This window comes from Lithobates pipiens, unplaced genomic scaffold, assembly GCF_037356315.1.
Source record: "Lithobates pipiens isolate NorthernLeopardFrog02 unplaced genomic scaffold, aLitPip1_a1.2 Scaffold_16, whole genome shotgun sequence".
In the NCBI taxonomy this organism is placed as follows: domain Eukaryota; kingdom Metazoa; phylum Chordata; class Amphibia; order Anura; family Ranidae; genus Lithobates; species Lithobates pipiens.
In genome coordinates this window covers 452,406,858-452,429,407 of record NW_027507748.1, presented here as the reverse complement: position 1 = coordinate 452,429,407, position 22,550 = coordinate 452,406,858, and the positions used below count along the sequence as shown (strand labels likewise).

At 43.7% G+C, this 22,550-nt stretch overlaps 1 protein-coding gene across 6 annotated transcripts in view; it reads left to right on the top strand.

The window, feature by feature from the left end:
- Nucleotides 1–22,550, top strand: part of LOC143983299 (serine/threonine-protein phosphatase 2A regulatory subunit B'' subunit beta-like) — a 128,912-nt gene that overhangs the window by 22,864 nt on the left and 83,498 nt on the right. The gene's annotated exons all lie outside the window — the stretch shown is intronic.

The following is a 22,550-nucleotide window of genomic DNA, read 5'->3' as shown; positions in this document are numbered from 1 at the left end:
GCTATAGCAGGCTTTGAGCTAACTTTTTTTTAATCCAGTTTGGGGCAGTAACCTTTCCAAACACTTCAAAGCATCAGTACATTCATTCTGTTAGGCTGGGTGCACAAGCAAAAAGAGGATTGTGCATCTTGTTTCCCGATGTAGGAAATTTAGTGCAGGGCTGTTTTATCCTTTCAGCATCTTGAGCATTCTAGATTTTATTTTTATTTTTTTTATTTTTTTTAACAGCGCAATGCAGCCAACAACCTTGTTTGCTTCCTTTATGATCTGTTAATTATATTCCATTAATTGTTTATACATGTCTGAGTGTAGAAAAAAAATACCCTTTTTATGATGGTCCAGAAATCTTGTCAGCTGTTAATATCCTGTACTCTGTGCTGCAGTGTTTGTTTGTTTGTTTAGTTTGTTTTTGTTTGTTTTGCGTATTTTTAGAGCAGCACCCTTCATTTTGAATGGGCCACCTTCTGCTCCAAAGAAGCCCATGTACCAAATTTTGGCACTGAACCAGGCACATTTTGGTGTTGAAGTGACACTTGCAACAAAATCACATGATATAATGGCACTGCAAGTCCATCTTGTGTTTTTACTGCGACTCTTATATCGTAGGCAGAATTGCAGGATTCTGCCTGCGATTTTAGTACGCATCAGGTGTGAACATGACATTTGAAAGATCACCAGTGGTAGTGCAGGAATAAAACACTATCATTTAAACGTGACCCAAGTGTTTTTAATGGCCACATCACCAGGTGAAAACAGAGCTTGGGGGAGGAGGAGAAGAAAACAAATGCAGCTACCACTTCTAAGGACTGGTAAGCTGCAGTATATTAAAAAATGTTTTATTGGATTTGGATATACATTAATGGACATGCAATTTCTGTCCAATTTAAATATTTTTAAAGAGTTTTCCTCAGATATGTTGGCTGTCATTGTTGGCTTTGTGTCCTGCAAATCCATGAGCAAGGCCATAAAAAGGCATTGAATTGCTTGACTGTACTGCCCCTTAAATTTTAATTAATTCAATACATTCTTTCTTTTGAAGTCCGTTAAAAAAACAAACAGGATGATTGTGATTGGAGCATGCAGTACTGTAATGGGCTTTGATTGTTTTGATGAGTAAAATGGCACATAAGGTTCCGCCTGTATCTTCAGTGGCTATGCCTCATCACTGGGGACTTTAGTTGCACAATTATATATCCTAACAATTGCCAGTCTGCACCCAGCCTAAAAGAGCCCATAAATCTTATGGTTCTTGGGAAGTACTGGAGTACTCCAAGCTGGAGTATCCAAGTTTTTGATCTAGAGGATACATTCTTCCCTATACATGTGTTCTTGTGCCTATCTAGAGTTATAAAAATTATTTATATGTGGGCATGTTGGGTTTTTTTTTTTTTTTTTTTTTTTTTTTTTTTTTTTTTTTTTTTTTGTCATTCAGTTTTTTGACTTGGCTGGTAAGTGGGTCCTGGTTAATAAACAAATTTTATTATATTGTTGCCAAGTCAAAACCTGTAGCTGTCATTTGGTTAAACGTAAAAAGAGAAGCTGTTGACTTGAGCATACCAGAGCTGACTACAAGATGTTCAGTATTTCGAGTCCCAGGCTGAGGAGAGTTGAGAATCCCTGCCTTATAGGGATGTTGTCTCACTAGTTAGAAAGGATAGTAATGACAAGTGCCAGGTATACACTTTTAATACTTTGAGGTTATTTCTAAGATACAGTAAAAGTTTGTTCAATAAAAACGGTAACTGAATGCATCAGTTCTTTTTTTTTTTTTTTTTTTTTTTTTTTTTAAACCTTGCCTTTCCATTGCTCCACCGCTATATGCGGTTGCTAATAAATCTCAAAGTATATACTTGTACCGTATTTTTCGGACTATAAGGCGCACGTAAAAGCCTAAATTTTCTCCCAAAAACGACCGTGCGCCTTATAGTCCGGTGCGCCTTATATATGACCTGTTGACATCGCTGGAGTTCTTTGTTAACAGTATCTGTCATCTTGACGTAAACCTTCGGACTATAAGGCGCACGTAAAAGCCTAAATTTTCTCCCAAAATCGACCGTGCGCCTTATAGTCCGATGCGCTTTATATATATGGAAATATCCATTTTATCAGCCGGTCGTTGCTAGTGCGCCTTATAATCCGGTGCGCCTTATAGTCCGATGCGCCTTATATATGGAAATATCCATTTTATCAGCCGGTCGTTGCTAGTGCGCCTTATAATCCGGTGCGCCTTATAGTCCGAAAAATACGGTACATTAACATTTCCAAGGGGTCACGTGAACACAAACTCTGGTGGGTACATCTGCGCAGGGCTGACAACAGTGCTAAATCCTTTAAAACAATGACTTCATGGTACCAGTGTCCATGGCTCTAAGGTGGTGTTGGTCCTGAAATTCATGTCCATCAGATGCACAGAATTGCAATCACCGGACCTATCCCTTCACAAAAAAATGTTTTAGAGTATTTACATTGGGATTTATTTGTAACTGTATGCAAAGTAGGACGGCAACAGTTAAAAGATAAGTGATTTGTGTTATCTTTCCTCATACTTAAAAGTGCTCACCTTTTTTATAGAATAAAGTGAAGGTAACTAATGTACACCTTCCCCAACCTCCTGCTTTATTTCCAGGGTTGCTGAGCTTTCAGCACCTCAACAGCCACTCCAGTGGTCTGGGGATTTGAAATCCCTGCTGTTCTCCCTCTTCTTCATCAGCACTTCCAGGACAGGCCAGATGGATTCTGATTGGTCAACACTAGGGCTGAAACAACTAATTGATTATGAAATTAATCGGCCAGTAACATAATGGGGTTAAAAAACTAAAATGAGCCCTTTTATAGCACAAAAAGAGCAAATAATTGCTACTGCAAATTTTACTCTCACTGTTCTACAGTAAAAAAAATGAACCGCTTACAGTAGTGATTATCTGCTTTTTTTTCTACTATAAAGGGCTTATTTTAGTTTACTTTTTTTGAAACCCATTATGTTACTAAACGTCTTAGTCCTGGTTCACATATGTGTGTTTATTGGTGCTTTTTACAGAAATGCACTACAGTTCATTTACATAGTTTCCTATGGGACAAGTTCACATCTGAAAGGGTCAGGGACTTTTAACGCAAAATGGTGCTTTATTGGTTCAATATTCTTCAATGGAGAAGCTGCAGAAAAGCATGTAATGCGTTTTTGCAGCAATTTGTGTTTTTTAACCACTTCCCGACCGCCGCACGACGATGTACGTCGACAGAATGGCACGGGCAGGCATAAGGGCTTACATGTACGTCCTTGCCTTCCCGCCCGGTGCCTGCGGCGGTCGGTATTCGTTCGGGAGCGATCCCGGATGAGGGGACGCCCATTCATTCATGGCCACCCCCTCGCGATCGCTCCCGACGAATAGAAATCCTTCGTCACATCACTTCCTCTCCTGTAATGTAAACACAGGAGAGGAAGTGATGTAATCTCTCCTCCGTGTCGGTATTTTTCGTTCCGACACCGAGGAGAGAGGATCGGTGAGTTGCACCAACGCGACACTACACAGTAGAACATGCCAGGCACACTCGCACCCCCCCAATTACCCCTGCCCCCCAGTCAGTGACACCAATGTCATTTTTTTTTTTTTTTTTTGCATTGGTGTCATTTGTGACTGTAATAACTGTTAGGGCAGTTAGGGTTAGCCCCCTTTAGTTCTAATGTACCCCCTAACCCCCCCAATAAAGGTTTAACCCCGTGATCACCCCCCGTCGCCAGCGTCACTAAGGCTGGGTTCACATTGCAGCGGTTTATGAGAACGAATGTGATTCGCACCGCACTGCAGTGCAAATCACATCCGATCTCTGTGCGATTCGAGTTCAGCCATACAGATAGTATGGCTGAATTTGCATCGCACCCGCCACAAATTCGCACGGGACCCTTTTTTTTGGCCCGCAGCAGAATCGGATCGCATGGGTGTTCACACCATGCGATCCGAGTTTGCAGATCGCACTGCGATATGCGAACTGATCTGGGGGTGTCATTAACATTTCACTGACACTCCCAGCAGTTCGCATAGGGCAGTGTGAACTGCCGCCGGGAGGCATGCGATGCGGAACCCGCCGCCGATTCGTGGCGTTCCCGCATCACTCCAGTGTGAACCCAGCCTAATAAGCGATCGTTTTTCTGATCGCTGTATTAGTGTCACAGGTGACGCTAGTTAGGCAGGTAGGTATTTAGGTTCGCCGCAGCTTTTTATAGCGCCAGGGACCCCCATATACTACCGCATAAAGCCCCCTGATTGCCCCCTAGTTAACCCTTTCACCAGTGATCACCATATAACTGTTACAGGTGACGCTGGTTGGTTAGTTATTTTTTTATAGTTTCAGGGCACCCGCCATTTATTACCTAGTCTCACTAGTGTACCCCTAAATTTAGGGGTGTCTACTTTCCAAAATGGGGTCATTTGGGGGGGGTTTGTGCCATCTTGGCATTTTATGGCCTTCAAAACTGTAACGCCCTTAGAAAGCCTGAAGGCGGTGCTTGGTTTTCGGGTCCCCGTACGCGGCTAGGCTCCCAAAAAGTCCCACATATGTGGTATCCCCGTACTCAGGAGAAGCAGCAGAATTTATTTTGGGGTGTCATTTCACATATGCCCATGGCATGCGTGAGCAATATATCATTTAGTGACAACTTTGTGAAAAAAAAAAAAAAAAAAAACGTTTAATTTTCCCGCAACTTGTGGCAAAATATAAAATATTCCATGGACTCAACATGCCTCTCAGCAAATAGCTTGGGGTGTCTACTTTCTAAAATGGGGTCATTTGTGGGGGTTTTGTGCCATCTTGGCATTTTATGGCCTTCAAAACTGTGATAGGTAGTGAGGAGTGAAGTCAAATATTTACGCCCTTAGAAAACCTGAAGGCGGTTCTTGGTTTTCGCGGCCCCGTAAGCAGCAGAATTTATTTTGGGGTGTCATTTCACATATGCCCATAGCATGTGTGAGCAATATATCATTTAGTGACAACTTTGTGTGTAAAAAAAAAAAAAAAAAAAAAAATTTTTTTTTTTTTGTCATTATTCAATCGCTTGAGGCAAAAAAATAAAATATTCAATGGGCTCAACATGCCACTTATCAATTTCCTTAGGGGGTCTACTTTCCAAAATGGGGTCATTTGGGGGGGTTTTGTACTACCCTACCATTTTAGCACCTCAAGAAATGAGATGGGCAGTCGTAAACTAAAAGCTGCGTAAATTCCAGAAAACGTACCTTAGTTTGTAGATGTGACAACTTTTGCGCAAACCAATAAATATACAATTATTGACTTTTTTTTTTTTTACCAAAGACATGTGGCTGAATACATTTTGGCCTAAATGTATGACTAAAATTGAGTTTATTGGATTTTTCTAATAACAAAAAGTAGAAAATATCATTTTTTTTTTTTCAAAATTTGCGGTCTTTTTACATTTATATCGCAAAAAATAAAAATCGCAGAGGCAATCAAATACCATCAAAAGAAAGCTCTATTTGTGGGAAGAAAAGGACGCAAATTTTGTTTGGGTACAACATTGCATGACTGCGCAATTACCAGTTAAAGCAGCGCAGTGCCAAATTGTAAAAAGACCTCTGGTCATTTACCAGCAAAATGGTCCGGTCTGAAAGTGGTTAATCTGCCCAAAAAAAAAAAAATGCAAATTTGCAGTAAAACAACGTGCGCAAAAATGAAAACGTACATCAAAAAGCACTGCAGAAACAGATCAAAAGCAAACTGCATAGGTGTGTACTGTGCCTTATGCAGGTCACACCGTTCAATTTTCAGATGAGAATATTCAGACGAAAAATCTTTGTACATTCGCTGAATGAAAGAATTTTGTTTGAAAATTTTCACTTGTTTTTAACATTCTGTTTTTAAACTGAATGTAATTTCTGGATGAAAACCACATACACTGTCTGAAAATTCCTTTGACCAAGCAGTTTTCTATTTCCAAATTTTCCCGTCACTGTGGTTGAAAATGAAAGTCAATTTGACCCACTTTTTTTTTTTTTTTTTTTTTTTTTTAAGTTATTAACCCATTAATCGGCCAACTAATCAATTATGAAAATAATCGTTAGTTGCAGCCCTAGTCAGCACCATCAATGTGAGTGAGGGTCCACTGTTAGTTCAACTTTTTGTTCACTATATATATATATATATACACACACACACACACACACACACACACACACACACACACACACACACTACCGTTCAAAAGTTTGGGGTCACCCAAACAATTTTGTGTTTTCCATGAAAAGTCACACTTATTCACCACCATACGTTATGAAATGAATAGAAATAGAGTCAAGACATTGACAAGGTTAGAAATAATGATTTGTATTTGAAATAACATTGTTTTTACATCAAACTTTGCTTTCGTCAAAGAATCCTCCTTTTGCAGCAATTCCAGCATTGCACACCTTTGGCATTCTAGCTGTTACTTTATTGAGGTAAGCTGGAGAAATTGCACCCCACGCTTCTAGAAGCAGCTCCCACAAGTTGGATTGGTTGGATGGGCACTTCTGGCGTACCATACGGTCAAGCTGCTCCCACAACAGCTCAATGGGGTTCAGATCTGGTGACTGTGCTGGCCACTTCATTACCGATAGAATACCAACTGCCTGCTTCTGCTGTAAATAGTTATTGCACAATTTGGAGGTGTGTTTAGGGTCATTGTCCTGTTGTAGGATGAAATTGGCTCCAATCAAGCGCTGTCCACTGGGTATGGCATGGCGTTGCAAAATGGAGTGATAGCCTTCCTTATTCAGAATCCCTTTTACCCTGTACAAAGCTCCCACCTTACCAGCACCAAAGCAACCCCAGACCATCACATTACCTCCACCATGCTTAACGGATGGCGTCGGGCATTCTTCCAGCATCTTTTCATTTGTTCTGCGTCTCACAAACGTTCTTCTTTGTGATCCAAACACCTCAAACTTGGATTCATCTGTCCACAACACTTTTTTCCAGTCTTCCTCTGTCCAATGTCTGTGTTCTTTTGCCCATCTTAATCTTTTTCTTTTATTGGCCAGTCTCAGATATGGCTTTTTCTTTGCCACTCTGCCCTGAAGCCCAAAATCCCGCAGCCGCCTCTTCACTGTAGATGTTGACACTGGTGTTTTGCGGGTACTATTTAATGAAGATGCCAGTTGGGGACCTGTGAGGCATCTGTTTCTCAAACTAGAGACTCTAATGTGCTTATCTTCTTGCTTAGTTGTGCAACGCGGCCTCCCACTTCTTTTTCTACTCTGGTTAGAGCCTGTTTGTGCTGTCCTCTGAAGGGAGTAGTACACACCGTTGTAGGAAATCTTCAATTTCTTTGCAATTTCTCGCATGGAATAGCCTTCATTTCTAAGAACAAGAATAGACTGTCGAGTTTCAGATGAAAGTTCTCTTTTTCTGGCCATTTTGAGCGTTTAATTGACCCCACAAATGTGATGCTCCAGAAACTCAATCTGCTCACAGGAAGGTCAGTTTTGTAGCTTCTGGAAGGAGCTAGACTGTTTTTAGATGTGTGAACATGATTGCACAAGGGTTTGCTAATCATCAATTAGCCTTCTGAGCCAATGAGCAAACACATTGTACCATTGGAACACTGGAGTGATAGTTGCTGGAAATGGGCCTCTATACACCTATGTAGATATTGCACCAAAAACTAGACATTTTGCAGTTAGAATAGTCATTTACCACATTAGCAATGTATAGAGTATATTTGTTTAAAGTTAGGACTAGTTTAAAGTTGGCTTCATTGAAAAGTACAGTGCTTTTCCTTCAAAAATAAGGACATTTCAATGTGACCCCAAACTTTTGAACGGTAGTGTATATTTATTTTAAATTTGCAGAGACCCTAGAGCATAAAATGCCATTAGTTGCAATATTTTATGTTGCATTGTATTTGGGCAAAGGTCTTAAATGCAGAAATACCCTCATGAATTGAAGAAAAAAAAAACATAAGTTGGCCAATTTTTTTGTATAATGTGAAAGATGATGTTACACCAAGTAAATGGATACCTAACATGTCATGCTTTAAAGTTGTGCACACTCCTAGAATGGCAACAAACATATGGTACTTAAAAATCTCCAAAGGCGCCGCTTTAAAATTTAACGGTTACCAGTTTGGAGTTAGAGGTCAAGTGCTAGAATTATTGCTCTCCCTCTAATGATCGCAGCAATATCTCGGGTGTGGTTTGAACATGGTTTACATTTGCAGGCGCAACCTGTGTGTGCTCACATGCAGAAGCGAATGCATAGAGGGATGGGGCGCTTTTAAGGTGTGTTAAGCACATTTATTGCTTTCACAAGGAATGCAAATGTAAACCACCCTTGTGACAGTAATGGGCAGTGACAGGTATTCTTTATGGAATATATATATATATATATATATTATACACGACCCCAAATCCCTCCTTTGCACTTAAGGCCCCTTTCACACATGCGGATATGTCCGTATTTCATCCATCCGTTTGCGGATGAAACACGGGCATACATTCATCCCTATGGGATAGCGGGTGTCTGCGGATGAACATCCGCAGACACCCGATTTCCTCCGCAACAGTCCGATTCTGCAGACGGAGGAAAATCATATTTTTGCATAGCGGATCGGACGAACACGGACACACGGTCCGTGCTCATCCGATCCCCATAGAGGAGAGTGGAGTGCTGACAGGGCGGTCCCCGCACAGTGTGTGGAGACCGCCCTGTCCTCGGCGAGGACAACGGAGCGATGCCCGCTGAGCGAGCGGATCATCACGGGGCGGATCATTACTGGTGAATGCCAAGTTTTTTTGTTTTTAAGTTTGGCACCTTTTAAGACTTCAGTAAACCAGAAGTTGTCATGACATCGCTTTCGGGTTACTAGATCCGAGACCTGTTCAAAGATGATTGCGGCATGGTTTGGGTGTCCGGCCAGCTGACTGCGGATGCTTATCATAAGTGAACCAACCATCGGTTCTTATATAAAAAAAAAAAAAAAAAAAAAACTGTACCGGGGTGATGCCTGTGCAGCTGCAAGCATTCCCCCCCCCCCCCCCAGTACAACTTGTTGAAGCTGAAGGCCGCTTGTTTGGCTTGCATTGGTGTGAAGGGGTTGAACAATAAAAATGTATTTATTGCAGCTTGCCAATCCTTAAAAGAAAAGTGTGGCCATTTCTCTTCTGAGTCACCGTGTACTTTTTTTTTTTTTTTTTTTTTTTTTTTTCTGCTCTCCTGTGACCGATTCAGCCATGTCGGCTAACATCACAGAGCTGGTCCAGGCTCTGCATGGATAGCGATAATGTCGGGATTCGTCAGATGCCTAACTGGCTGCTGGCTTGGCCATCCTCTCCAGCCACATCCACAGCTGGGCACCTTCCAGTGAGCAATGGAGGGGCAAAGCAGACAGCCAGTAACTGACAATCACTGCCATCAACTTGGTGAAGACCGAGAATTGCGTGGTCATGTGATCGTTCAGTTCTTTGTCCTAGAGCTGGCAGGGGACAGCTTCAGCATTGGACCAATGCTGCAGCCACATAGGTATGTACAGTATCTCACAAATGAGTGCACCCCTCACATTTTTTTGTAAATATTTTAGAACTTTTCATGTGACAACACTGAACAAATTACACTTTACATTATAGCAAAGTAGTGAGTGTACAGCTTGTATAACGGTGTAAATTTGCTGTCCCTTCAAAATAACGCAACACACAACCATTAACGTCTAAACTGCTGGCAGCAAACGTGAGTACGCTCCTAAGTGAAAATGTCCAACTTGGGAACAAAGTGTGTGTTTTGTGTTGTCACCATTATTTTTCCAGCACTGCCTTAACCCTCTTGGGCATGGGGTTCACCAGAGCTTTACAGGTTGCCACTGTAGTCCTCTTCCACTCCTCCATGATGACATCACAGAGCTGAAGACCTTGCGCTCCTCCACCTTCCATTAGAGGATGCCCCACAGATGCTCAATAGGGTTTAGGTCTGGAGACATGCTTGGCCAGTCCATCACTTTTACCCTCAGCTTCTTTAGCAACGCAGTGGTCGTCTTTGAGGTGTGTTTGGGTTCGTTATGTTGGAATACTGCCCTGCCACCCAGTCTCCGAAGTGAAAGGATCATGCTCTGCTTCAGTATGTCACAGTACACAGTTGGCATTCATGGTTCCCTCAATGAACTGTAGCTTCCCAGTGTCAACAGCACTCGTGCAGCCCCAGACCATGACACTCCCACCACTATGCTTGACTGTAGGGAAGATGCATTTGTCTTTGTACTCCTAAACTGGTTGCCGCTACACACGCTTGTCACCATCTGTACCAAATACATTTTTCCTGGTCTCATCAGACCACAGGACATGGTTCCAGTAATCCATCCTTGGTCTGCTTGTCTTCAGCAAACTATTTGTGGGCTTTCTTGAGCATCATCTTTAGAGGAGGCTTCCTTCTGGGATGACAGCCATGCAGACCAATTTGATACCGTGTGTGGCTTATGGTGTGAGCACTGACGGGCTGACCTCCAACCCATTCAACCTCTGCAACACAATGCTGGCAACACTCATGTCTATTTCTCAAAGACAACCTCTTGATATGACCCTGAGCATGTGCACTTTGGCTTCTTTGGTTGACCATGGCGATGACTGTCCTGTTAAACTGCTGTATGGTCATGGCCACCGTGCTGCTGCTCAGTTTCGGGGTCTTGGCAATCTTATAGCCTAGGCCATCTTTATGTAGAGCAACAATTCCTTTTTATTTATTTTTTTTTCAGATCCTCAGAATTGTTTGCCATGACGTGCCATCTTGAACTTCCAGTGACTAGTATGAAAGATTAAGAGCGACAACACCAAATTTAACACACCTGCCCCCCATTCACACCTGGAACCCTGTAACACTAACAAGTCGCATGACACAGGGGAGAGAAAATGGTTAATTGGGCCCAATTTGGTTATTTTGAGGGGACAGCAAATTGACACGATTATACAAGCTGTACACTCACTACTTTACATTGTAGCAAAGTGTAATTTCTTCAGTGTTTGTCACATGAAAAGATAATAAAATATTTACAAAAATGTGAGGGGTGTACTCACTTTTGCAAGATACTGTATGTGTATTATTTTGACATTCTGCACTTCTCATTTTTAATGTGGTGGCGGCATTTAGTTCACTTTATTTTTTATTTATTTTTTCCCCCAACACGCTGCCTGTATTGGGGTGCCTACACTCTGGATGAAGTAGCAACAGAGATCCCTTTAAGACGGCAACACTGGCAGTAATGCGAGAGGGTAGTGTTAGATGCACTAGAAGATTTAAATACATTAACAAATTGAAGCCAAACAGCAGCTAACATTTTTACAGCAGTTTTTTCCTTTTTAGGATAAAGATTTTCCATAAATAAATGCTGATCATCAGAAGCGCCCCTGTCCATGAGAAAAGGTTTGTCTCATCCCTCTAAATGTTACATCTGCAGGGGCTCTGTGTTTGGATCTGTGCTCCAGCTCAAACTTTGACATGAAATTGTGTCAACACAGCCTGTGTATGCGCACAAACATCTATGGGTTGCATGCATGCAGCTCCATGATGGATGCACACACATCTGCCAGCTGTTCTGTACAAAGGACAAGCTTAATCGCCCATCTGAATGAGAAACTAAACCCCCCCCCCATCTCTTACAACCAAGAAAGCTGCCATCTTGGCTTCTGTTTAATTTGGTGCTGCACATGTGGTTTAGTTATGACTCCAGGCATTTAAAGGAATGCCAGTTCATTGCAGCTGTGACCATTCTCAATCACGGCATGCCTTGAATATAACTAGGATCTAGGAAACCATGAAATCGGTGTGTTTCGTTCTGCTTTATGATGGCTAAATGAAGAAGCAGTATTTCAGTTATTTTTGTATAGGTTTACATATGGCTGCTTTCTAATACTTTCCCTTTCTGCTGCTCCAATATTAGACTGCTCTGCTATGTATACGTCTTAAAAGTGTATCAGAGAAAAAATGAGGGACGTTGGTACTGTAGGACAGATGTTTGCAGTTGGATGTCTCTACAGACACAGCGGGCATAAACGCACCCAAAGCTATGTTGGATTCTACAAATGAAAGGCAGCTGGATTTCCCAGCCCAGGAATTCCATGCTGCTTAGTTATTCCCTTGTACCCCCAAAAAACCCTGCCCTTGATGCAGTTTTTTGATATATTAATAATAATATTATATATTATTTTTAAATCCTATTTTCCTACACTGAAAAGATCTGTGTTTAATTCCTCCCCCCGCTCCAAAGACATGATGGTAGGTTAATTGGCACATGTCTAAATTGGTCCTACTATATGTATGAATGGGAGGTAGGGAACTTGGATTGTAAGCTCCTTGAGGGCAGGGCACAAAGTAAATGTACACTATATTACCAAAGTATTGGGACGTCTGCTTTTACAAACACAGGCACTTTAATGGCATCCCTGTCTTGGTCTGTAGGGTACCATTATTGAGTTGGCCCACCCTTTGAAGCTATAACAGCTTCAACTCTTCTAGGACAGCTGTTCACAAGGTTTAGGAGTGTGTCTATGGGAATGTTGGACCATTCTTCCAGAAGCGTATTTGTGAGGTCAGACACTAATGTTGGACGAGAAGGCCTGGCTCGCGGTCCCCCGCTCTAATTCATCCCAAAGGTGTTCTGTGGGGTTACGGTCAGGACACCCCAGACTCGCTCATCCATGTCTTTTTTATGGACCTTGCTTTGCGCACTGGTGCACAGTCGTGTTGGAACAGAAGGCGGCCATCCCCAAACTATTCCCACAAAGTTGGGATCATGAAATTGTCCAAAATGTCTTGGTATGCTGACACCTTAAGTTCCCTTCACTGGAACTAAGGGGCCAAGCCCAACCCCTGAAAAGCAGCCCTACATCATAATCCCCCACGGCAATTTGTCTGCCAGCGCTGATCGGATGCCAATTAGATGCTGGGTTCCCAGCACGCCGGTTCGGCAGAGGTCAGCCTCTGTCAGGCTGGTGCACACAGGCCGAATGTCAGGTGATTTTTCTGTTGAACAGGTTGATATTTGGACAGTGTGTATGGAGCTTTAAGCACTGCGTAAACTGATAGTGCCGCATAAGTACCTGGAACAAATAAAATAAAAATGATCAGGATAAAGGGTGAGGTTTTCTAAATTTATATACTGTACTTTTGTACCATCCGGTGCATGCATTTCCACTACTTTTGGTGCAATGCAGCGCAATTTGAGCCCATTCCAAATGAATGGGCTCAAATCGCACTGGACTGAAACGTATTTGAATCAAACAGGAATGTGGGGTGCATGTTTTGTTTTTACTTTTTTTTTTTTTTTTTTTTTTTTTTTTTTTTTTTACATTTTTTTTTTTTTTTTGCATTTACAAAAAGCTCTGTGTGAATGAAACCTATGTCTCCAGTTGAGTCTCGTGAGTGTTGCATTTCGATCTGTAGGATACAATAAATATTTGTTTATCCTAGCGTGTACTTCTCTATGCAACTGTGTAGTAATATTGGTGAAAGTGAAGCAAGGGTAAAGAAAATACTTGACATGTCCTCAGAATCAGCTGTCACCATGCAGAAAGACCCAGAAAATTCACTTAATTGCTACTAGAGTTCAGTTTCCTAATGACCACTTTATCACATTTAAACAATGTGCGTTGGTGACCTTAACTTTTGAGGACACATTCCCATTCCATATTTTTGCAGAGTACAGTTTAGGAGCTGTTGGTTTGCATTGAAATCTTGTGGCATGATGCCCTTGATTAATTTGAGCTGTGGATTATAGTTTTAGCACAAACACCTAGGCATAACTTGCTGACTCTGGGTTACCAGTTGGGTAGTATTGGGCATTGTGCTAATTTGTAATAAACTTGTTTTTTTTCAGGGTATTTTTTTTCTTTTCTTTTCATTTTAAAGGGTTAGTTCTCGCATGCGTTTCACCATTTATTCACAAACAGTATTTTTAATCTAGATATACATTTTGCAACTGTAGTGGCAATTGCCCAAATTGGCCATGCTAATTTTAAGTTGTCAGCTTCTGGGTGGGGATCTCAAACTCGGATGAGAAGGCAAAGTCACATGACAAGTCGGACACGTGTGGATGGGGCCTAAAAGCCTGGTACACACTGCAAGAAACTGACAGATCATTGTAACAACAAAAGTGATGTTGGTGCGGCAATCTCCCCCGCTGTGCTGTTGTAGTCTGACAGGGTGGGACTACTTACCCCTTCCCCTTCCAGAACACACTGATCAGCACTGATTGGATGCTGTTTTTCCAGCAAGTCCCTTCAACAAAAGCCAGACATTAGACCAGCTTCTGTCGGACAGACTTCTGTACACACTAACTGAAAGTTGGTCGGTTCTCGCTGAATCTGACAATTTTTGGACAGTATGCACCCAGCTTAACTAGCTATCCTAGTTTATCTTGGACTTCAGAATAATTAGTTGTGGAGAATGGGTAAGGAGCAGGATTTGATTAGTTTAGAAAAGACCACTGTACTGGGCTGACACCACTTGAATGCTCTGTGGCGTTGACCTACAACATAACTTTGGAGCGAGGTGCATTTCTTTCACCGCACCAAGTATTTTTCTGTACTTGCAGTGTCTTTAAAGAGATACAAAATGGACTGATGTGCATGTTTTCCAGCAATGTACTGCATGTGTGTGTTTTTTGTTTTAGCACTGACACTTTAGTGCTGGTTCACACTAGTGTGATGCGAGAACCCTGCGAATCAACTGTGGGTTCCCGCATCACTCCCTACATGCACAGCAGTTCACACTGCCATATGCAAACTGCTGGGGAGTGTCATATGTTAACACCCCCATTTCAGCTCGCATATCGCACTGCGAACTGACAGTTCGGACATGAATCAGATTGCATATGTGTGAACACACATGCGATCCAATTCTGGTCCGAACAGAAAAAAGGGTCCTGTGTGTGTTTTGGACCCAATGCGGTGCGATATCAGCCATACTATCTGTATGGCTGACATCGCACCAGCACAGGCATCGCATGTAATGTGAACAGCAGTGTGCTGCGAATTACATGCTATGTCTGGCATCGCACTAGTGTGAACCGGCACTTAAAGCAGTTGTATACTGGTGTGTGTTTGTTTGTTTGTGTTTTTTTATTTATTTTTTTTTTTTTTACTTTTTTACCTACAGGTAAGCCTACCCTGTAGGTAAAAAAAAAAAAATCTCCTAAACCTTGTATGGTTTAGGGTATATTCCCCTCGCAAGGAGCTACTGACTGCAGCAGCACATGCGCACAGGGGATTCTCGGCTGAAAGCCCGGCAGACGCTGGACTTTGCCGGAAAGGAATCTCCCGTCTGCATGTGCAGGAGTGATGATATCGCGGCTCCGGCCACTCACAGCGCCGGAGCCGCGATACCCAGAAGACACGCCGAGGGAACATGTCAGCTCCCTCGGCGTGGATCGTCTGAGATACCGGGGCTAGTATGTAATTTCAGTGGGTTTACTACCGCTTTAACAGGATATCGGTCTATCCTTAACAAATGTTTAAAGTGGTAATAAAAACAAACATTTATTGTATTCCAATAGACCAATTCTTGTGTATAGTGGCTACATTGGTTTTCTTTTTTAGGCTTTCCTTTTCATTTTCACCTGGTGATCTGGCCGGTAAGTCTGTTTTTGAACATAGCAAGCTGTCTTGCAGATGTAGCAGTTAGAGGGTGGAGACAAGCCACTTAAAGGTGTGCATACAATGATCAGCTTTTGTGTAAAGCCTTTATCCCAAAGGGTAAAAACTGTTGCCGTAACTGCCTGAAAAGTATTAGCTACTAGCAATAATCACTGTGTTCTCTCAGCAGGGATGGCTACCTGTGCCTCTGTCCTTGCTCACTCTCTCCCCCCTTTCCCCCATGGGCACATGTAAACTAGTTAAAGGTTGTGTGTGTATCTCTATCGTCTCTTTTGCACAGAGTGCCCTCAATCCTCTTCTTCTAGGGTGCCCTGCTGGTGCTCCAGGCCACTCTTCATCAGCTGCCTGCTCCTGTGTCTCTGGATTTGATTGACAGCAGAAGGAGCCAATGGCACCTACTGCTATCAATCTGTCCAGTGAGGAGAGAGAGACACTGGCTGGAGCCGCTAAGCTCGTGCGCATCGATGGATTGAAGGCTTTGTGAAAATCAATTTGTCATTCTCAAAACTTTTGGCCATGGCTGTGTATCACTTCACATTTTACATAAAATAATAAATGCTAAAAATTAGAAAATAAATATTTAAATCAGAATGCATTATGAGGAGCCGGGTGCCGCTGCTGCTGCCGAGTGCTGGATTGCAGCTGTTTCATTGATTATTCTTAAATTTTTTTTTATTTTTATTTTTTTTTAGGCACATTTACCTGTTGTTTTTAATGGAAATTTTTTCTAATAAATCTGGGAACATATTACACTATATGTACCCACCTTGTGTTACTTTGAGTAACCCCATACTGATCGGAGAGTGGGTCTGTGATGGAATGTCTCCCAGCTCTTCAGTACTGGTAAGTAAAGCTCAACCTGCCTCGGTGGGGCTGAGCAGCTGGGCATTACTGGGAGGTTGATTCAGGGGTCTCTCACCTCCCTCTCTTCTCTTCCTGTCCCTAGTTCCCCCCCCCCCCCTCCCTGTGGGGATGCTGCATGGGCTGCTGAGCGGTGTGTGTGCCATAGACAGGGGCTTCCCAGGGGGGCTCTTGCTGTGTAGCTGTGCCCTGGATGTGTGTAGGTCTCTCCCCTGAGATGTCTGGAGGCTGTGTCTGCTGATCGCTGTAGCAATGTTTCACCACCATTTCTCTGCCTGTTTTTTCATATACGGTGCTCGGCGGCCATTTTTGGTGTGACAGGGAGCAGCATGCTCGGTCTCCATTTTCCTGTAGTCCGGCGGCCATTTTCTCTGGGATTATGTCCTTTTTATACTGGACGCTCAGCGGCCACTTTCTTGAAGCCTGAACACGTTTTTCAGCTTCAGCGCTATTGAGAACAGCTCAACACAGCACTGTTTGGTCTCTTGTGCATCTGGGTGTGGACACAGGCACACCTAGCTAGATGGCGCAGAACTCGGTCATTGTGGTGAGTCCTGCGGGAAGAGCCCCCTCAGCCAGTAGCAGTTAGGGTGGGACCATTACTGTCCTAAGTCCCCAACAGGTGGCAGACAGGGTAGGGTCAGAACTGGTTTCTTCCCCCAAAATCCAGGCAATTGCAACCGATTCGCCGGCAAGATAGTGCAGTGCCTCTGGATGCTTTGTCGGCAGTCCTTAATTTGTTCATTGCCAAGATGGAGGCGGTGCATGGGCGTAAAGGTGGTAAAAAAAAGAAGGTCCCTGCCCCCCTCCATCCTCTGGGGAGAGCTCTGATGCAGACTTGGGCCCTGGTGAGGCTGGTGACCCCTGTTCTGTAGTTTCAGACAATGCTGACCAGGACCGATCGGACAGTGAGGATGAGTCCCCGTCTGTGTCCGTGTGAGACAAAGCGCTTGTTGGAGCATTTATCACAGCTGTGCGTAATAACCTGAAAATTCAGGAGCCAGCAGATCCCGCTGCTGATGTAGCGGTCGCTTTTGGGTCCCGTAAGCCAGCCCGTACACTTAAGGTGTTCTTTTATCTTATTTCTATAAGTTCATATACAAGGAGTGGGGGCGACGGCAACTGACCTTTTCGGTTCCCAAGTACATGGCACTGCGTTACCCCTTTTGAAGAGAGCCTTCTCAAAAATTGCTAGGCTCCTCCAGTCGTGGACCCCGCAGTATCCAGGTTAAACAAAGTAACCACGATCCCGGTAAAGGGGACTCCTGCCTTTAAGGACAGGAAGGCAGAGGCAGTGGCTCGTTCCTTGTTTACTGTTGGGTTAACAATGCGACCATTACTGGCATCCGCACCTGTGTCTCGGACACTTACTGAGTGTGCAAAACGTTTGCACCGCAAATTGGGGGAGCAACTGGCTTCTCCTGTCTGTAGCAGACCAGTTAGTGCAAGGCCTTAAGTACTTTTGTGGTGCAGCCCTGGATACCCTTCCTCTTTTATCCAGGGCTTCAGTGTCAGCAGTGGTGCTGAGGTGCCTGATTTGGCTAAAATGCCTGGTCAGCTGACCAGGCATCTAAGAAAGCCCTGATGGATCTTCCCTTCCTTTGGCGAACGGCTCTTTGGAGCCTCATTAGATGACATTATTAAAAATGCCACAGGTGGTAAGGGTACACTACTCCCACAGGCCAGGAAGGCTAAGGAACCACGCCGTAGGCAAGGGCCCTCATTTTCCGCTCACAAGTGGCTTTTTTTCGTCCGCCCGGGGCTTTAGCTAAGCGCCCCCAGCCTGACAGGACGACTTAGGACAAAAGCGTCCCTGGAACCGCAAGCTTGCAAGCAAGTGCTACTGCATGAAGGTTTGCCCCGTCCACAACACGAGTGGGGGGGGGTTTCCTTTCTGGAGTTTGCAGCCCAGTGGGCCTCTTGGCTGTCTGACCAATGGGTCTGCAATCTGATTTCTTCAGGCTACAAGATAGAGTTCCTCTCTTGGCCACAAAACAGATTCTTCCCCTCCAGCATACCCGTACTCCCGGCTCGCCGGGAGGCCCTATTGGGGGCGGTAAGGGACCTGCTGAGTTGCAGGGTGATGGTACCAGTTCCAGAGTCGGAACGTTTCCAGGGGTTCTACTCAAAAAGTAGTCCTCAAAAAGGAAGAGGTACGTCCAACTTTGGACCTAAAAGCCCTCAATTACTTTGTAAAAGTACAGAGGTTCAGAATGGAATTGGTTCGCTCGGTAGTCGCTGCACTTCATCCAGGGGACTCCCTGGCGTCTTTGGACATCCAGGATGCATACCTGCACATACCTATATGCCTTCGGCATCAGAGGTTTCTACGATTTGCAATTGGGGAAGCCTACTACCAGTTTGTGGCTCTCCCCTTTAGTTTGGCATCAGCCCCCCGAGTCTTTACCAAGGTATTGGTTCCTGTTTTTACGTTGCTGCGACAATGCGGAATCGCGATCGTGGGTTACCTAGATGATCTCCTGAGAGCATCTTCTGCCTCAGGGTTAGAGGAGGATGTGGTGATCACCGTGCAGACCCTGCAGGAATTTGGGTCGCTGTTGAACCTAAAAAAGTTGGTGATTGCACCGACTCAGCGTTTGGAGTACCTAGGCTTACTGCTGGACTCCATGGAAGTGAGTCTATCTCCCTTCAGACAAGCTGCAGACTGAGCCGCGGTAAAACTGCTGATTAACTGCAGGTGGTCTCCGCTACGCTTCTAAATGAGTCCTGGGACTCATGGAGGCCTCTTTTTGAGGCAGTACTATATGCCCAGTTTCACACGAGTCTTGCAGAAGGAGATTTTGACGACAAGGTGGGACAAATCTCCGTTGTCCCTGAATCAACAGTCAAATGAGCCAGTTAGTCAGGGACTCCCTGCTCTGGTAGCTGAGGTCCCCGGCACTTCGGTCCGGAAGTCGTTCCTACCTCTGAAATGGACAGTGATCACGACGGACGCTAGCCTAACCAGCTGGGGTGGAGTAATGGGAGTTCAGTCCACCCAGGGCCTCTAGTTGGTGGAGGAATCCAAGTGGCCAATCAATCTGCTTGAGCTGAGAGCGATCAGGCTATGCCTCTCCACATGGTTGATAAGATTTCGAGGGCGTCCGATCAGGATCCAGTCAGACAATGCCACGGCAGTGGCATACGTCAATCACCAAGGAGGAACAAGAAGCTCGGCCACCGCACGGGAGGTCGCTCACATCCTTCAGTGGGCAGAGCAACATGTACCGGCCCTGTCGGCCATTTACATCCCGGGAGTGGAGAACTGGCAGGCAGACTACCTAAGTCGCCAGATGCTGGACCCAGGAGAATGGGAGTTGCATCCAGAGGTGTTCAGGCTACTGTGCCTGCGGTGGGGTAACCAGACGTGGATCTTCTGGCCTCCCGTCTCAATCAGAAGGTGCCGAGATTCGTGTCCAGGACAAGAGATCCTTGGGCAGACGCGCTGGTGGCTCTGTGGGATCAGTACCAGCTGATCTATGCTTTTCCTCCGCTGAAACTGTTACCATGTCTGCTCCACAGAGTGGAGGCCGAGGGGATTCCCATAATACTGGTTGCCACAGATTGGCCCCAGCGTCCCTGGTATGCAGACCTAGTGCGCCTGGTGGCGGACGCGCCATGGCGACTGCCGTTAAGAGAGGACCTTCTGTCTCAAGGTCCTATTCTCCATCCTGCTTTACCATCGCTGGTTTTAACAGCATGGCTATTGAGAGCCAGGTGTTGAGGAACCGGGGTCTTTCGGACTCTGTGGTTCCAACTATGCTGAGAGCATCGTACTTGGAAGGCCTACATCTCCATGTGTGAGGAGAAAGGGATGGCATCCATGCTCTTTTTTTCTATATCCAGGATGCTGCTGCTTCTACAGCAAGGAGTAGACCAGAAATAGTCTTTTACCGCTGCGGTTTGCTCTAGAGAGGTCACGTCCTTATGGCCACGCCTACCGGTTTCATCACGCAGACGTCATCAGGAGCGCTCTGCAGCGGTTGGCGGTGTGAGGATTTTACATAGCGATTTCAGATTTATGTGAGTAGTTTTCTTCTTTTTAATAAAACACTTCTTAAAGACCTACTACACTATGGGCTTCCTTCCTTTTTTCTATGCAATATATGAATGAAAATTTCACCCGTGGATGAATAACCAGATTCCCAGGGAGACGCCAGAGAGCGACACGGGCTAAACACTGTGAAGGCGGATTTCCCCCAGTAGGGGCAAGGATCTGGGGAGCGCAATATGACTTATTTTTACCAAAGCGCACCAGGAATTTTTTTGGGATACTTGCACAAGTCACCATTTGGAAATGAAATACTGGTTGTGAACTGATTAACATACTATTAAAGGACTTGCCAGCACTCTATGTTCGGAGGATTTGAATTCCATTTCATTTATTTTAGTTTTTTTTTGATTTTTCACTTGTTTGTTTTGTTGTGTTTGTTTGTTTTTTTTTATTTTTTATTTTTTTTGGTCTTTTGCTAATTTTAATAAAAAATTCAGTGGTTTCTGATAGCATCACTGGGCATACTTGTTGATTTTAAGTTTCAGTAGCACGAACGAACATTCACATACACTTACCTACTATACAATTATATATATATATATATATATATATATATATATATATATATATATATATATATATATATATATATATATATATATATATATATATATATATATATATATATATATAATTTTTGCACTTTTGGTTATTATGGTGGCACGAGGCCCCCACTATTGGGCACACTGCTTTTATAACAATTTTTTTTTTTTTTTTTTTTTTTTTTTTTTTTAGCTAAATGCACTGATAAGTAGTAATCTTTTAACACTAATGAGCAAAGAGTTTTGTGATTTGATATATACAGTGCCTTGCGAAAGTATTCGGCCCCCTTGAACTTTTCAACCTTTTGCCACATTTCAGGCTTCAAACATATAAAGATATAAAATTTTTATTTTTTGTGAAGAATCACCAACAAGTGGGACACAATTGTGAAGTGGAACGAAATCTATTGGATAATTTAAACTTTTTTAGCAAATAAAAAACTGAAAAGTGGTGCGTGCAAAATTATTCGGCCCCTTTACTTTCAGTGCAGCAAACTCACTCCAGAAGTTCAGCGAGGATCTCTGAATGATCCAATGTTGTCCTAAATGACTGATGGTGATAAATAGAATCCACCTGTGTGTAATCAAGTCTCTGTATAAATGCACCTGCTCTGCGATAGTCTCAGGGTTCTGTTGAAAGCGCAGAGAGCATCATGAAGACCAAGGAACACACCAGGCAGTTCCATAATACTGTTGTGGAGAAGTTTAAAGCCGGATTTGGATACAAAAATATTTCCCAAGCTTTAAACATCCCAAGGAGCACTGTGCAAGCAATCATTTTGAAATGGAAGGAGTATCAGACCACTGCAAATCTACCAAGACCTGGCCGTCCCTCTAAACTTTCAGCTCAGACAAGGAGAAGACTGATCAGAGATGCAGCCAAAAGGCCCATGATCACTCTGGATGAACTGCAGAGAACTACAGCTGAGGTGGGAGAGTCTGTCCATAAGACAACAAAGTTGTACACTGCACAAATCTGGCCTTTATGGAAGAGTGGCAAGAAAGCCATTTCTCAAAGATATCCATAAAAAGTCTCGTCTAAAGTTTACCACAAGCCACCTTGGAGACACACCAAACATGTGGAAGAAGGTGCTCTGGTCAGATGAAACCAAAATCAAACTTTTTTGCCCACAATGCAAAACTATATGTTTGGCGTAAAAGCAACACAGCTCATCACCCTCAACACACCATCCCCACTGTCAAACATGGTGGTGGCAGCATCATGGTTTGGGCCTGCTTTTCTTCAGCAGGGACAGGGAAGATGGTTAAAATTGAGGGGAAGATGGATGCAGCCAAATACAGGACCATTCTGGATGAAAACCTGTTGGAGTCTGCAAAAGACCTAAAACTGGGACGGAGATTTATCTTCCAACAAGACAATGATCCCAAACATACAGCAAAATCTACAAAGGAATGGTTCACAAATAAACGTATCCAGGTGTTAGAATGGCCAAGTCAAAGTCCAGACCT